This window comes from Pteropus medius, unplaced genomic scaffold (assembly GCF_902729225.1).
Source record: "Pteropus medius unplaced genomic scaffold, Ma_sr-lr_union100, whole genome shotgun sequence".
Classification (NCBI taxonomy): Eukaryota; Metazoa; Chordata; class Mammalia; order Chiroptera; family Pteropodidae; genus Pteropus; species Pteropus medius.
In genome coordinates this window covers 94988-102148 of record NW_024355008.1, presented here as the reverse complement: position 1 = coordinate 102148, position 7161 = coordinate 94988, and positions in this window count along the sequence as shown.

Sequence of the window (7161 nt, the reverse complement as noted above, 5' to 3'; positions counted from 1 at the left end):
ATTTCCATGTTTGCTGGATCAATGATACTAAAAATAGTAACTTGTTGAAGATAATGGGCCAGAAAATCCTACAGTCTCAATTTGTCTTGTAAAAAAATAATATAAATGGAGGCGCTTTAAAATGATATTGGAACTGCCATCCCAGACAAACTGCCTTGCATGTCTTAGGCTAAACCTTTGGAATGTCAAATAAGCTATGAACTGGGCCTAGAGCAACACTAGTTCGAAATAACTATAGCGATAACAAGAAAGCAGATATTATGACTACTAGACTGAAGACTTTTGAATTGATTATTAAAAACATTTTAGAATTAGTGTCACTATGTTAGCTTATATGCACCAATAGATACGCCTTCCTTCTATTGATATAATTGTTCCCCTTCTTTTTCTCATAAATACTTCTTGCCTTTGTTTCCTAATGGGAATACTATTTGAGCTTCTGGTGAAATCAGTGTTCTCCAAATAGCTATTCATTTTTTAAAAATCTCAAATAAATGCTTGTTGCTTCTCACTTTACAAGGCCTTTTATATTTTGGTTAACGGTCTTATTTTTTTTCATAATGGGTAAACTTGTATTAAGTATACTGAGCTATACTTAACAATGAACTTTCAAATGTTCTGTATCAAATAGTTATTCAAAAAATGAGACAGCCGTGACTTAATGTGTTAATATATTTATAGATATATAAATATATTCACCACAATCTAGTTTTAGAACATTTTCATTCTCACCCCTCCCAAAGAACTCTATACCTATTAACAATCAAGCCCCATTTCTCCTTCCCTCAGTCATGAGGCAACCACTGAAATACTTTCTGTCTCTCTAGATTTGTCTGTACTGGACATTTCATAGAAATGATATCATATTATATGTGATTTTACTAACTTTTTTCATTTAGCATAATGTTTTAAAGTTTCATTTATGGGGGACTGGTCAAGATGGCATAGAAGGTAGATGCTGTGCATGCCTCCTCTCACAATCACACCAAAATTATAATACAACTACAGAGCAACCATCCCTGGCTGAAGAGAAGCCCTACAACTAGGTACAAGCATAAGAAGTCACCTAGAACCAGTAGGAGGGGCATTTATGAAAGGCCCAGTCCCACAATCACATGTGACAATCAAAAATGGGTGGGTTATTTTGGTTACAGAGCCCCCTCCCCCAACTGTGGAGCGAGGGGTCCCGGCCTCATACTGAGTTCTCCAGGCCATGGTTCCAGTGCCAGGAAGAGAAGTCCTCACAAACTCTGGCTGAGAAAACCAGCAAATGTTGTGGCTGAATGAAACGGAGGGCTGCAGGAGTTGCCAGCATTCCTCTTAAAGGGCTTGCACCTGGACTTACTCGCTGACAGACTCACTCGCTCTGCGCTCCAGTACTGGGGCAGCTGCTTGAGGAGCACCAGGGACATATGAGGAGACAATGAGTTTTTGATCTTCAGGGCGAGGACTACAGGAGTGGCTTTCTCCTGGACAGAAATGCTGGCAGTATCCATTATTCCTTTGTTGAGCCCTTTCCCCTCCCAGCTTGTGGACACAAGTGCCACAATGTCTGAGTCACCATCAACCTGGATAACATAGGTCTCCCTGCCCAGGCGATTCCCTGAGGCTCCACCCTTCCCCAGTCGTGAATCCATCCAAGCCGCTTCCAGTTGTTTATTCCATATATATGGCCTGTTGTGGCTCTCGCTGCGACTCTCCTAAAATTCCATAAGGCTCACAAAACCCGAAGAAGCAGCATCTGGCCTTGGCATGTCTTATATCTCTTGCTGAGCAACCCCAAGCCCTGCACTAGCGGCAGCCGGTCTCAGTTCCTGGCTTGGCCTCTTGAGACACTTATAAGCCCAGCATAGGTGGCAGCCATCTGCGATTGCTTGATGATTTTTATGGGGTGGCCCTGGAGGTGCTGAACTTGGCCTGCAACTGGACCCCTGCCAGGAGGCCCTTGGGCTGGCACACCCCATGGCCTACTTTGACCAGTGCCAGAGCCAGAGCCAGGGCTGCATATGAGGAGGACACATCTGAAGGGTAGACAGGGCAGTTACCAGAGCCCTGTTAAAGTGATTCCTGCTTCATAGAGTCAGCCCCTCACTGGCCAGTCCTCACAACCAATCAGCCCAAGGGTCAATCCCTCTCATCAGTGTGCAAACAGCAACCAAGGCTCAACTATAACAGGAAGACACACACAAACCACACAAGGGACACACCTTGAGTACCGGCGAAGACTGTGCCATTGGGCCTCACAGGACATTTACTAAAAAAAAAAAAACAATCTACTAAGACTGGGAGACTTAGGAGCCCTACTTAATACATCAAAACAGACACAGGGAGGAAGCCAAAATGGAGAGACAAAGAAATGTGTCCCACATGAAAAGACAGAACAAAGCTCCAGAAAAAGAACTTAACAAAATGGAGGCAAGCAATCTATCGGATATAGAATTCAAAACAGTGGTTATAAAGATGCTCAATGAACTTCTGGTTCTAGCCTCACATGAGTAGATGAAGTCAGTGGGAACTCTAACAAGAGATGGAAAACATGAAAATGTAGACGGAAAATGTAAAAGGGAACCAGTCAGAAATGAAGAATACAATATCTGAGATGAAGAGTACGTTAGAGAGAATCAACAGAGAGGATGAAGCAGAGGATCAAGTTAGTGATTTAGAGGATGGAGTAGCAGAGGACACCCAGTCAGAACAGCAACAAGAAAAAAGAATCCTAAAAAAAGAAGATAGTTTAAGGAGACTCTGGGACAACATCAAGCATAACAACATTCATATCATAGGACTACGTATGAAGGAGGAGTAGAGAGAGAGCAAGAAATTGAAAACCTATTTGAGCAAATAATGATGGAAAACTTCCCTAACCTGGTGAAAGAAATAGACATACAACTCTAGAAAGTTCAGAGAGTACCAAAAAAAAAAAAAAAATGAACCCAAAGAAGCCCACATGAAGACACATCATAATTAAAATGCCAAAGATTAAAGACAAAAAGAGAATTTTAAAAGTAGTAAAAGAAAGGTAATTAGTTATTTACAGAGGAGCTCCCATAAGACTGTCAGCTGCTTTCTCAACAGAAACTTTGCAGGCCAGAAGGGATTGGCAGGAAATATTCAAAGCGATGAAAAGCAAGGACCTACAACCAAGATTATTCTACCCAGCAAAGCTACTGTCATTTAGAATTAAAAGACAGTTAAAGAGCTTCCCAGATAAGAAAAAGCTAAAGGAGTTTGTTAACACCAAACCAGTATTACGGGAAATGTTGGAGGAACTTCTTTAAAAAGAAGAAAAAAATATGTATCAAAAATACGAATAAAGAATGGCAATAACTATATACCTATCAACAAATACTTCAAATGAAAAAGAATTAAATGCTCTAATCAAAATATAGGGGGTCTGAATTGATAAGAAAACCCTTACATAGGCTGCCTAAAAGAGATCCACTTTGGATTAAAACACACGGACAGACGGAAAGTAAACGGATGAAAAAAGATATTTTATGGTGGACCTAGAGAGTATTGTGCTGAGAGAAGTAAGTCAGATAGAGAAAAACGAGTGCCATATGATTTCACAAACATGTGGAATTTAAAGAAGTAAATCAACAACAAAAGAACAGAAACAAACTCATAGATAAGACATTTTGAGCGTTACCAGATGTGAGGGGGGTTGGGGAACTGGTGAAAAAGGGGGAAGGGATTAAGAAGTACGAATTGGTAGCTACAAAATAGTATAGAGATATAAAGTATAGCATAAGGAATACAGCCAATAATATTGTAATAACTATGTACAGTGTCAGAGGGGTAGCAGATTATTGGGGTGACCACTTTGTGAGTTATATAGGTGTCTAATCAATATGTCGTACACCCAAAACTAATATAATATCATATACCAACTATAATGGAAAAATAAAAAATATTATTTAAAAAAGGATGACTAAAAAAATGTTCATTTATGTTGTAACATGTAACAGCACTTTATTCCTTTATATTGCTGAATAATATTCCGTTGTATGACTATACCACATTTTGTTTATCCATTCATCAGTGGATGGATACTTGGGTTGTTTACGCTTTTTGGCTCTTATGAATTAATAATGCTACTATAAACATTCATGTAGAAGATTTTTGTTTGGACATATGTTTTAATTTATTTTGATGCTGTTATGGTAAGTAGAATTGTTTTCTTAATTTTATTTTTTGATTGATAATTGCTAGTCCGTAGAAATACAGTTGATTTGTATATTGATCTTGTTTTCTGCAACAAACAATACTGATTTCTTTTATAAGTTCTATTTGTTCTTTAGTAGATCTCTTAGGATATCCTGTAAAAGATCATGTCATCTACAAATGAGTTGTACTTCTTTTTGATCTGGATGAATTTTATTTCTTTGGTTTGCCTGATTCTAAAATTATAAGGTATATTTTTTAGTTTTCTATTCTTGTGATGTCTTTGTTTCTGTTATCAGAATAATACTGGTTGTCATAGTCAGTTCAGGTTGCTATAACATAATGCCATAGACTGGAATTTTAGTTATTACAGTTAGTCCTTACATTTCTGAGAAGCCCAAGATCAGAGTGCTAGCATGGTTGAGTTCTGGTGAGAGTTCTTTTGAGATGCAGACTGCCAGCTTCTAGTTTTAACCTCACATGATGAAGAGCAGAGAGGGGAAGCAAACTCTCTAGTGACTCTTAGAAGGGTACTAATATCAATCATGAGGACTCCACCCTCATGACCTCATCAAATCCCAATTACCTCTCAAATGCCCCATCTCCAAATAGCATTATCTTGGGGATTAAATTTCAACATATGAAATTTGAGGAGCAAAAATTCAGTCTATAATAACATTGCCCCTGTAGCATGAGTGGAAAAGTATCCTCCTCTTCTATTTTTGGAAGAGTTTGTAAAAATTATTATTAATTTTTCTTTAACTGCGTGGTAGAATTCACCAAAAAAGTTATATGAGCCTGGGCTTTTCTTTGTGGAAAGTTTTAAAGTTACAAGTTCATTGTCTTGTTATAGATTTATTCAGATTTTCTTTTCTTTTCTTTTCTTTTCTTTTATGGAGTTAGTTTTGGCAGTTTGTTGCTTCCTAGGAGTTTGTCTATTTCCTCTAAATTACCTAATTTATTGGTATAGTATTGTTCATATTATTCCTATATAATTCTTTTTATTTCTGTGTGATCAATTGTGATGTCTCCTCCTCGACTCCTGATTTTATTTATTTAAGTCTCCTTTTTATTCTTGGTCAATCTAGCTAAAGGAATGTCAATTTTTTTTTCAAAGAACCAATTTTTGGTTTTGCTGGTTTTCTCTATTGCTTTTCTATACTCTGTTTTATCAATGCTTGCTCCTCTCTATTACTTCTCTCCTTATGTTTGCTTTGGATTTAGCTTGTCTTTCTTCATCTAGTTTCTCTTTTTTTTAATTAAGTTTATTGGGGTAACACTGGTTAATAGAATTATATAATTTTCAAGTATACATTATAATTTGATGTCTGTATATTCTATTATGTTTACTACCCAAAGTCCAGTTTCCTTCAGTTACCATATATTTGATCTCTTTTACCCCCTTCACCCTCCCCCTATCCACCTATATTTGACAACTTTACCCCATCTACCTCCTCCCTACTCCTCAACCCAATATCCTCTGGTAACCACTAGTCTATAGTCCATGTCCATGAGTCTCTGTTTGTCCTGTTCTTTTGTTGCTTTTAAGTTTATATCTCACATATAAGTGATATCAAAAGTCTTCAACTTTTTCAGTCTGGCTTATTTTGCTTAGCATGATTATCTCGAGGTCCATCTATGTTGTCACAAATGGCAGTATTTCATCTCTTCTTACGGATGAGTAATATACCATTGTATATATGTACCACAGCTTCTTTAGCCAATCATTTATCGTAGGACACTTCAGTTCCTTCTATGTCCTGGCACTGTGAATATTGCTGCTATGAACGTTGGTGTGCAAATATCTTTATGGATATAAGTTTTCAAGTCTTTGGGATAAATACCCAATAGAGGGATTGCTGGATCATACGGTAGATCAATTTTTAGTTTTTTGAGGAACCTCCATACTGTTTTCTATAGTGGCTGTGTGAATTAGCAGTCCCATCAGCAATGTATGAGAGTTCTTATTTCTCCACGTCCTCTCCAGCATTGTTATTACTTGTCCTGTTGATTATACCTATTCTAACAGGTGTGTGATGGTATCTCATTGTGGTTTTGGTTTGCATTTCCCTAATAGCTAGCGATATTGAGCATGTTTTCATATATTTGTTGGCCATTTGTATGTCCTCGGGAGAAGTGTCTGTTCAAATCCTCTGCTCATTCTTTGATTGGATCATTTTTTTTTTGTTGTTATTGAGTTGTATGAGTTCTTTATATACTTTGGACATTAGGCCCTTATCGGAGGTGTTGCTTGCAAATATATTTTCCTCTTCAAATGGTTGTCTCTTTACCGTGTTGATGATTTCTTTTGCTGAGCAGAAGCTTTTTAGTTTGATGTAGTCTGATTCATTTATTTTTGCTTTTACTTCCCTTGCCTTTGAGGTCAAATTCATAAAATCTTTAAGTCCAAGATCCTTGAGTTTCGTTCCTATGTTTTCTTCTATGCATTTTATTGATTCTGGTCTTATATTGAGATCCTTAATCCATTTTGAGTTAATTTTGGTGTGTGGTGATAGACAACATTCTAGTTTCATTCTTTTGCAAGTGGCCTTCCAGTTTTCCCAGCACCATTTATTGAAGAGGCTTTCCTTTCTCCACTGTATGTTTTTGGCTTTCTTGTCAAAAATTATTTGCCCATATACACATGGGTTTTCTTCTGGACTCTCGATTCTGTTCCACTGGTCCGTGTGTCTGTTTTGCTGCCAATATCATGCCGTTTTGATTACTGTCACTTTGAGGTACAATTTGAAGTCGGGCAGAGTGACGCCTCCAGCCTTGGTCTTTTTTCTCAGGATGGCTTTGGCAATTTGGGTCTTTTGTGCTTCCATAGAAATCTGATGATTGTTTGTTCTATTTCTGTAAAAAATGCCTATGGGATTTTGATAGAGATTGCATTAAATTTGTATAATGCTTTAGGTAATATGGTCATTTTAACTATGTTGATTCTTCCAATCCAAGAATGCGAAATATCTTTCAATCTCTTTTTATCTTCTTCGA